Here is a 9,309-nt window from a genome sequence, read left to right on the forward strand (position 1 = left end):
GTATGACTGCTTTAAATTTCGGAAAATTGATCTATTACTAACGATCTTGTACAAATGAACTAAGCCGGGGACAAGAGCTGGAGTTTGATAATTGTTTGGATTTACTAAACTAAGTCTGAAATACAGAGGGTAGAAATTTCCCGGAATTCGAATAAGTATTAACGAAGATGTGTGAGGGAAGTAAGGTGGGGGACAGGAGCTGGAGCTCGGTAACTAAATTACTGTATTGAACTACGTTTGAAATATGATTATTTTCTAATTTTAGAGGGGTAGGACTGTTAGTATTCATTATAGGGCATGGGGACTAAGGCAGGATAGGAGCTGAAGCTCGATACCAAATTATTGTATTTTAATATGTTTGAAATAGCTGTGTTTTAAATCTCGAAGAAAATCATTGGATACTAGAGAAGATGTATTAGTAAAAACTAGTCCCTGGCTTTGTTTATATAAGTAAAACTGAAATAGTTTTAATGAAAGGAACTATGAATGAATGAACAATATGAAGGAGAGAGAGAGAGAGAGAGATAGAGAGAGAGACAGAGAGACAGAGACATAGACAGATAGAGAAAGAGAGACATGGAGACAGAGAGAGAGAGAGAGAGAGAGAGAGAGAGAGAGAGAGAGAGAGAGAGAGAGAGAGAGAGAGAGAGAGAGAGATAGAGAGAGACAGAGAGAGACAGAGAGACAGAGACATAGACAGATAGAGAGAGAGAGACATGGAGACAGAGAGACAGAGAGAGAGAGAGAGAGAGACAGACAGAAAGATAGAGAGACAGGGAGACAGAGAGACAGAGAGACAGAGACAGACAGATAGAGAGAGAGAGAGAGAGAGACAGGGAGACAGAGACAGAGAGAGAGTCGCGGACCCTGGCGAAACGCAATGGTGATGGCTGCCCCACCACTTCCGGTGTCGGAGGAGAAATACCCGGACTAGTTGGAAAGTTGATCAGTCGGGCTCCAACCTGCGACCAGTACGCTTACCTCGTCGCGGAATAAATTTATATAATGTGTTTACTTTTCCCTCGTTATTGCTCTCACCATGTTGATCACGTTGAGATATAGCTTACACATACTAAAAGGTTTTGCACAGAACAATGGTTGATGGTATGGGAGCGGGTGGGGATGAGGGGTGGGAGTGATTGATTGATGGGTGACAGGTGTGGGTCTGTCTGTCGGCAGGAGTAAGTACCTCGACCCCTCCTTACCGGAATCCACAGTGTATGGGGAGTCGTCGTGGGACGAACATCAACACTCTGAAGACAACGAAAACCCTTTAGACAAATGACCCAAGGGAATGGCCAACTTCCGCAGGAGAGTGCTCTCTCACCCCTCAACACTTGCGACTTCCTGTAGGGGAGCTAATGGACGTTCAGGCCCTCCTCTCAGGTATGGGGGTTCTCCTCTCCCTCCCCCCTTCCCAAACAACATATCCAATATGCTGGTTCCCCTCTCATCCTCTACTCACGATCATCAAACTAATATTAACCTCACTCAGGATTAAGTCTACGCTAAACACATATACATATTCATTTCACTCCTTCCTCTTACTCCACCACTTACTCTCACACAACAAGAACTCCAATCTTTCCTGACCACTTACCTTAACCCCCGAGGACTGGAGCGACGCGATCCACTTTCCTCCAACACATGTCATAACATCCAGGAAATTCCCCGGAAAAAACTTGAGGACTGGAGCGACGCGTGGCACCGCCAGGTGGCACTCGACCAGAGCGCCACCTGGCGGCGCCGCGCGTCGCTCTAGTTGTACTTTACACTACTTAGGTACAGAGCAAATTTAAAGCTCAGTGTAGGAAACTAAATAGATGAAGTTAGGTACTTTTTGGTTTTGTTTTTAAATAAGGCAAAAGTTTTACAGTTTTTCAATTCACTAGGGAGTGAGTTCCATAGACTAGGTCCCTTAATTTGCATAGAGTGTTTACACAGATTAAGTTTGACCCTGGGGATATCAAAGAGATATTTATTTCTGGTGTGGTGATAATGGGTCCTATTACATCTGTCCAGGGAGAGTTTCAGAGCATGGTTTGCATTTAAGAACAGGGTTTTGTAAATGTAGTTGACACAAGAGAATGTGTGGAGGGAGTTAATATTTAGCAAGTTTAGGGATTTAAACAAGGGAGCTGGGTGTTGTCTGAAAGCAGAGTTAGTTATTTTTCTGATCAGGGGAAGGAAGACACCAAGCCTTGGGGGCGTAATTTTATTGACATGATAAATAATTCTGCAGAAGTAAAACAGGCTTTTAAATAGGACTTAACAAATGTATAACATAGCCGTGGCTAACGCAAAGTACACGAAACATCTTAAATTGTACACCCGTAGTAAAACGTAATCTTATAGCCTAGTAACAAACTCTGCAGAAACCTAATGTCCTAATGTCTAGAATTAGCAGTGAGGCGAATGTAACAAATCTAATACTAAGTATAACAGGACACCAAAGTGAACAACATAACATAAGGGAAACCCTAGCTGGAGAATAATCAGGCGGCAGAAAACATAGTGACTGGGGAAGCCTGATATGTATTTGGAGAAGAAAATAACCCCAGGCCAGAGGCCGAGCCGCCAAGGAAGGAATTACCTGACAAGGTAGGGCTTACTAGTAGAATGTCTGTAAAGTCAAAGTAGTAGCTGCGGACAGCGGAACACTTGGGTACGGGCGCTGCACCCCCCCACCCATCCCCAGTGAAACGGGAGGAAAACGTGAGGAACAACGACTGACGTAGTCAGAACCGTGAGAACTGGCAGCCAGCAGAAAGGGGGAGGAGGGTGGGCGCTTCGTGAATCTTGGACCTGGTCGGGAGAGGGAGTGAGAGCGGGACCTGACTTCCCGCGCCTTTTATGCCACCCAGGCTGGCCGCACCGCGCCTGCGGGACGCGATGCGCAATTGTCTCTTCCTTCCCCCGTCAGAAACTCCACCGCCTTTCGTCAAAAGGCAGTGGGCCATTTTCTGATCAGGGGAAGGAAGACACCAAGCCTTGGGGGCGTAATTTTATTGACATGATAAATAATTCTGCAGAAGTAAAACAGGCTTTTAAATAGGACTTAACAAATGTATAACATAGCCGTGGCTAACGCAAAGTACACGAAACATCTTAAATTGTACACCCGTAGTAAAACGTAATCTTATAGCCTAGTAACAAACTCTGCAGAAACCTAATGTCCTAATGTCTAGAATTAGCAGTGAGGCGAATGTAACAAATCTAATACTAAGTATAACAGGACACCAAAGTGAACAACATAACATAAGGGAAACCCTAGCTGGAGAATAATCAGGCGGCAGAAAACATAGTGACTGGGGAAGCCTGATATGTATTTGGAGAAGAAAATAACCCCAGGCCAGAGGCCGAGCCGCCAAGGAAGGAATTACCTGACAAGGTAGGGCTTACTAGTAGAATGTCTGTAAAGTCAAAGTAGTAGCTGCGGACAGCGGAACACTTGGGTACGGGCGCTGCACCCCCACCCCGCAGGCCAGCAGGCCGGACCCCCCCCCCGAAGGGCGAGTGCCCGCTGGCCGCGAGGGAAACCTCAGGGAGGCAGAGCAACTACGCTACAAAACTAGGAAGGAAGGAGGACAAACTGGAGGAGCTCGCACATCGCCTCGACTTATGCCCCCTGGCCTTGGCCCGTGGGCGACGGTCGGTGAAGGTGGGGGGCAGGGGCGGCTGTAGCAGCCGCGGCAGGGTCTGCCTCGGTGGTTCCCATGCCCTGAAGGCTTGTGACATGAGAGGGCCCCCGAGCCTGCGCGATGGGCGCCTGCAGCGTCGTCCAATCGTCGGCCGAAAAAGGTGGAGGCTGCGACGCTGTGCCACCCGCCGCTTTGCCGGCAGTGGCCTCTGGGAAGTGTGGTCGCCGTGCACATCAGAGCCGCCCGAGGAGGCCCCCGAGGGGGGGAGGCGAAGCGAAGGCCGGCTGCGTCCTCACCCCACTGCACTGTTGTCCTCACGCGACGTCGCCCGAGCCCTCTTCCGTGTTGCAGTTGCTGCGTGATCCGGCTTCTCGCCACTGCGGAAAATGAAAAAGTAAGCATCGACAGGTCTAACGGGGGGAAAACAGGCAGGGAGGCCCAGCTGCCGCACCGGCAACCGTCACATACACAAGTAGACAAAAGCAAAGTAAAGTTAAGTGTCCATAGTGATTGAGAATACCGGACATAGCCAATGCTATCGTAATAAAACCAATGTAATAAACTCTGAGCAGTTAAAATAGATTAAGAGAGTAATATTCATGTATAGATTGAACAGTAATATTCATGGTATAGTTTGGTTATAATAAGACCGTATTACTCATTGTATAGTTTGTTTATATTAAGACAGTATTAATCGTGGTATAGTATAGAAGAATTCAAACAATAATAATCTCAAAAGTAAAAACAAAATTATTTGAGTATCCCACTAGAAATGTACACTGCTTTAACACTGCAACAGTGTTATTAAGTAAATACCGGGCATAACTGGAGCTGGACTATGTAACAAATTAATCTTAGAAACTTAAATAATATAAATAACATAGCGAGGCCAAAACAGTAAGAAAGGCATGAGGCGTAAGCAGTGCTAGAAACAGAGAATAAATAGCGGAGTAAATACAAGACAAACTGAAACTGAACAAGTAAATAGCTTAAGACCGTATTATAATATACTTGTATTTAAGCTGAACAAATAAAAGATATAATATACTTGTAGTTAAGCTGAACAAATAAAAGAGTAAACAGTGATAATCATGGATAATTTGGGTAGATTAAAGCAGGACTATACAAGGTATAGGATGGTTAGGTTGAACAGTAATATATGCATGGTATAGTTTGGATAGATTAAAATTGTAAAGTTCAAGGGATAGATTGGTTAATTAAACAGTACTTATTCATGGAATAGATGGTCTAGAGTAAACCAATAATAGTCTCAAAAGTGAAAACAAAATTATTTGCATATCCCACGGTAATGGACACTGCCTTAACGCTGCAACAGGAATAGTAAGTAAATACAAGGCATAACTGAAAGCTGAACAAAGTAATAAAATAATTTAGGGAACTTAAATAAATGATAACATGGCGTAGCTCACCCAAACCGACAGACCGCTCTACGGCATGCGCCTACCCTGGAGGAGTAGAACAGAACAGTGAGAACGGGAGGGGAATAATATATTCTAATAATAGAATAAGACCGTAATATAATGTACTTGCATATAAGCTGAACAAATAAAAGAAACAGTGGTAATCATGGGAAGATTTGGTAGCTTAAAGCGGGATTAATCAAGGGATAGGATGGTAGGTTAAGCAGTAATGTGCATGGTATGGTTTGGATAGCGTAAAACTGTAATGTTCAAGGGATGGAATGGTTATTAAAACAGTATTAATCAAGGGAGAATGGCTAGCCTAGCAATAATATTCTCAAAAGTGAAACAAAATTAGTTGAGTATCCCACAGCAAAGGACACTGCATTAACGCTGCTAGAGGAATAGTAAGTAAATACAAGGCATAACTAAGCTGAACAATGCAATAATTAATTTAGAAACTTAAATAAAAGATAATAACATAACATAGCCCACCCAAGCGGACAGACCGCCCGACGGCATGCGCCTGCGCTGGAGGACAGGACAGGGAAACAGGAGGGAACGTGTACGTGCAGGAACAACAGGCGGCTACCGAGTGGACGAGACGTAAAGGTACAAACGGGCCGGTCTACCCCGACCAGGCCAAACGGCTGGGGCGAACATAACGTGGGACACCGGGGCCAGCAAACACCTGGGGACGAACAAACCGGGATACACCGGCCAGCCCAAACGACTGGGTACGAACAAGCCGGGATACACCGGCCATCCCAGACGACTGGGTACACACAGATCGGGCTACACCGGGCTACACCATCACCGGATGAGACTGAACATCCGTGTACGAACAAGCCGGGCTCCACCGGCCAGACAAAACGTCTGTGACGAGCAAGCAGGGCTGCGCCAGCCAGACAAACAGCTGAGACGAACAAGCTGGGCTACACCAGCCAGGCAAACGACTGGGACAAACAAGCTGAGCTACACCGACCGGACAAACAACTGGGACGAACACGCTGGGCTTCAACAGCCAGACAAACGACTGGGAAGAACAAGCTGGGTTACACCAGCCAGGCAAACAACTGGGACGAACAGACTGGCTTCCACAGCCAGACGAACGACTGGGACGAACAAGCAGGCTAAACCAGCCAGACAAACGTCTGGGACGAACGAACTGGGCTACACCCGCCAGACAAACGTCTGGGGCGAACGAGCTGGGCTACACCAGCCAGACAAACGTCTGGGACGAACGAGCTGGGCTACACGAGCCAGACAAACGTCTGGGCGAACGAGCTGGGCTACACCAGCCAGACAAACGTCTGGGCGAACGAGCTGGGCTACACCAGCCAGACAAACGTCTGGGGCGAACGAGCTGGGCTACACCAGCCAGACAAACGTCTGGGACGAACGAGCTGGGCTACACCAGCCAGACAAACGTCTGGGGCGAATCGAGCTGGGCTACACCAGCCAGACAAACGTCTGGGGCGAATCGAGCTGGGCTACACCAGCCAGACAAACGTCTGGGCGAACGAGCTGGGCTACACCAGCCAGACAAACGTCTGGGCAAACGAGCTGGGCTACACCAGCCAGACAAACGTCTGGGGCGAACAAGCTGGCCTACTCCGGCCAGACAACAACTGGGACGAACAAGCTGGGCTACACCAAGCGGCCAAACGTCTAGGGACGAACAGGCTGGGCTACACCAGCCAGACAGACGTCTAGTACGAACAAGCTGGGCTACACCAGCCAGACAAACGTCTAGGGACGAATACGCTGGGCAACACCAGCCAGACAAACTTCTAGGACAAACAGGCTGGGCTACACCAGCCAGACAAACTTCTAGGACAAACAGGCTGGGCTACACCAGCCAGACAAACGTCTAGGACGAACAGGCTGGGCTACACCAGCCAGACGAACGTCTAGGACGAACAGGCTGGGCTACACCAGCCAGACAAACGTCTAGGACGAACAGGCTGGGTTACACCAGCCAGACAAACTACAGGGACAAACAGGCTGTGCTACACCAGCCAGACTAACGTCTAGGAACGAACAGGCTGATCTACCCCAGCCAGGCAAAACGCCTAGATACGGACAAAACGAGCAACACCGGACGGACAAACAACTGGGACGAACAAGCAGGGCATCACCGTCCAGACAAACATCAGAAGAACATGCCGGACGACACCGGCTGACGCAAGTCAGCCAATAACAAGAAAGTGTTGGGCCTACCCACCGGGGCACCGCCGCCACAAGGGCGTCTCCTGCCCGAGGGCGAAAAGGGAGGACAGGAAGGAAGCGAACACAGCCCAAGGCAAGCGCTCCTGGAGCTCCATGCCACGTGGGTGATGCCGTCCTTGGCATGGGCCCCTAGGGTCGGGCCCTAGGGACAAAGACAACTAAAAACCCGGCCAGGAGGCGTCGCCACCAGGGTGACGCCAGGACGCTCGCAGGGAACCTGGCCGGTCACGCACGTCCAAGTGCATCACGAACCCTGGCCCCTAGGGCCAAGCCAAGAGGGCGCAACAAACCAGGTTCCGGGGAAAACGCCTGGGACGGGGAAGGAAACGAAGGGCATCCTTGGGGCGAGTGCTTCACCGAGCTCAAAGCCACGTGGGCGCCGCCTACCGGGCTTGGGCCCCAGGGCTCAGAACCCCGGAAACCGCCGCGTGGCGTCGCCACAGAGGGCGATGCCAGACCACAGAAGGAGCCTGGCCGCGCACGCACGGCCAGGCGCGGGCGAAACATGGCCCCTAGGGCAAGCCTAGGGGCACAGCAAACCGGGGAGGGCACACCTGGGACGAATGGTCCACCGAGCACGCAATAGGGCCGGGCCCCAGGGCACAGGACCACCGAAACCAGGCCACATGAAGTCGCCGCAGATAACCAGCGCACCAGTCCCGACCTGGAGGAACGCCAGCAACCCCAGGGAGGCAAGCAGGCGGAAGGCCCTAGGGAACTAGCTAAGCGGAACGAACGGGCCGCGAGGGACGGCGCAAACACACGCCAGCACTGGGGGTAGTCCTGACTAACTTGTACAGGAAACTCTCTTACCTTAGGGTTTGCTGGGTAGGGCAGGGGGCCCCTGCGGTACCGGCCTGGGATGTGGAAGGCCCCAAAGGATCGGAGAATATCAGTTGTGGGACCATAGTAGCGGAGAGGGAGTCCGATTGCTTGAGAAATCCCGTGTACACAGTAAACAAAACGTAGAAGTGGTAAGGGTACTGGCCCACGTGTCGATGAGGCGTGGTGCTGAGCGTGGAGCCGCTTCGTGAATCTTGGACCTGGTCGGGAGAGGGAGTGAGAGCGGGACCTGACTTCCCGCGCCTTTTATGCCACCCAGGCTGGCCGCACCGCGCCTGCGGGACGCGATGCGCAATTGTCTCTTCCTTCCCCCGTCAGAAACTCCACCGCCTTTCGTCAAAAGGCAGTGGGCCATATTCTGATAGCAGATTTTTGCTGTGTGATGATGGGCTTAAGGTGGTTTGCAGTGGTAGACCCCCAAGCACAGATACCATAATTAAGATAAGGGTAGATTAGTGCATAATATAGTGAGAGGAGAGCAGAGTTAGGAACATAATATCTGATTTTGGAGAGTATACCAACTGTCTTAGAGACTTTCTTAGTTATGTGTTGAATGTGGGTGCTGAAGTTGAGTCTCTTGTCTAGGAATAGGCCAAGAAACTTGCCATCATTTTTATTACTGATGTTAATGTTGTCTATCTGTAGCTGAATTGCATTTGATGATTTGCTTCCAAATAAGATGTAGTAAGTCTTTTCGATGTTTAATGTTAGTTTGTTCGTTGACATCCATAAGTGGACTTTTTTTTAATTCATTATTCACAACATTATTTAGTGTATGTGGGTTGAGGTTTGAGTAGATAAGGGTAGTATCGTCAGCAAACAATATAGGTTTGAGAATATTAGAGACATTAGGCAGATCGTTTATATATATAAGAAATAGAAGAGGTCCTAAGATGCTGCCCTGTGGGGGGGCATCATCTTATTCCATCTTCTAGTACTGATGTTAAGGACTATCTTACAGGTAACTATCTACAGTCTCTGTACCTAAAGCCTATTAATTCCACTGACGTCAATGAGATAATCCTTTCCCTTAAAACCAAATCTAGTGCCCTTGAGGAGATACCAACTTTAATTCACAAAAAAAAACTCCAGATCTTTAGCTCCTGCTATTGCATTGCTCTTCAACAAGTCACTTGAACTCCAAACCTTTCCAGATATTCTAAAAAAAAAGC

At 48.8% G+C, this 9,309-nt stretch overlaps 1 long non-coding RNA gene across 1 annotated transcript; it reads right to left on the reverse strand.

Annotated features, from left to right (window-relative positions):
* Positions 1-2,201: 2,201 nt before the first annotated feature.
* On the reverse strand, positions 2,202-8,494 carry LOC138370354 (uncharacterized). Its single transcript, XR_011230123.1, has 2 exons — positions 5,558-8,494; positions 2,202-5,107 (listed from the first exon to the last, which is right to left on the reverse strand). It is a non-coding gene; the product is annotated as an uncharacterized lncRNA (long non-coding RNA).
* Between the last annotated feature and the right edge of the window lie 815 nt (positions 8,495-9,309).

The sequence above is a fragment of the Procambarus clarkii genome, chromosome 1 (assembly GCF_040958095.1).
Source record: "Procambarus clarkii isolate CNS0578487 chromosome 1, FALCON_Pclarkii_2.0, whole genome shotgun sequence".
Classification (NCBI taxonomy): domain Eukaryota; kingdom Metazoa; phylum Arthropoda; class Malacostraca; order Decapoda; family Cambaridae; genus Procambarus; species Procambarus clarkii.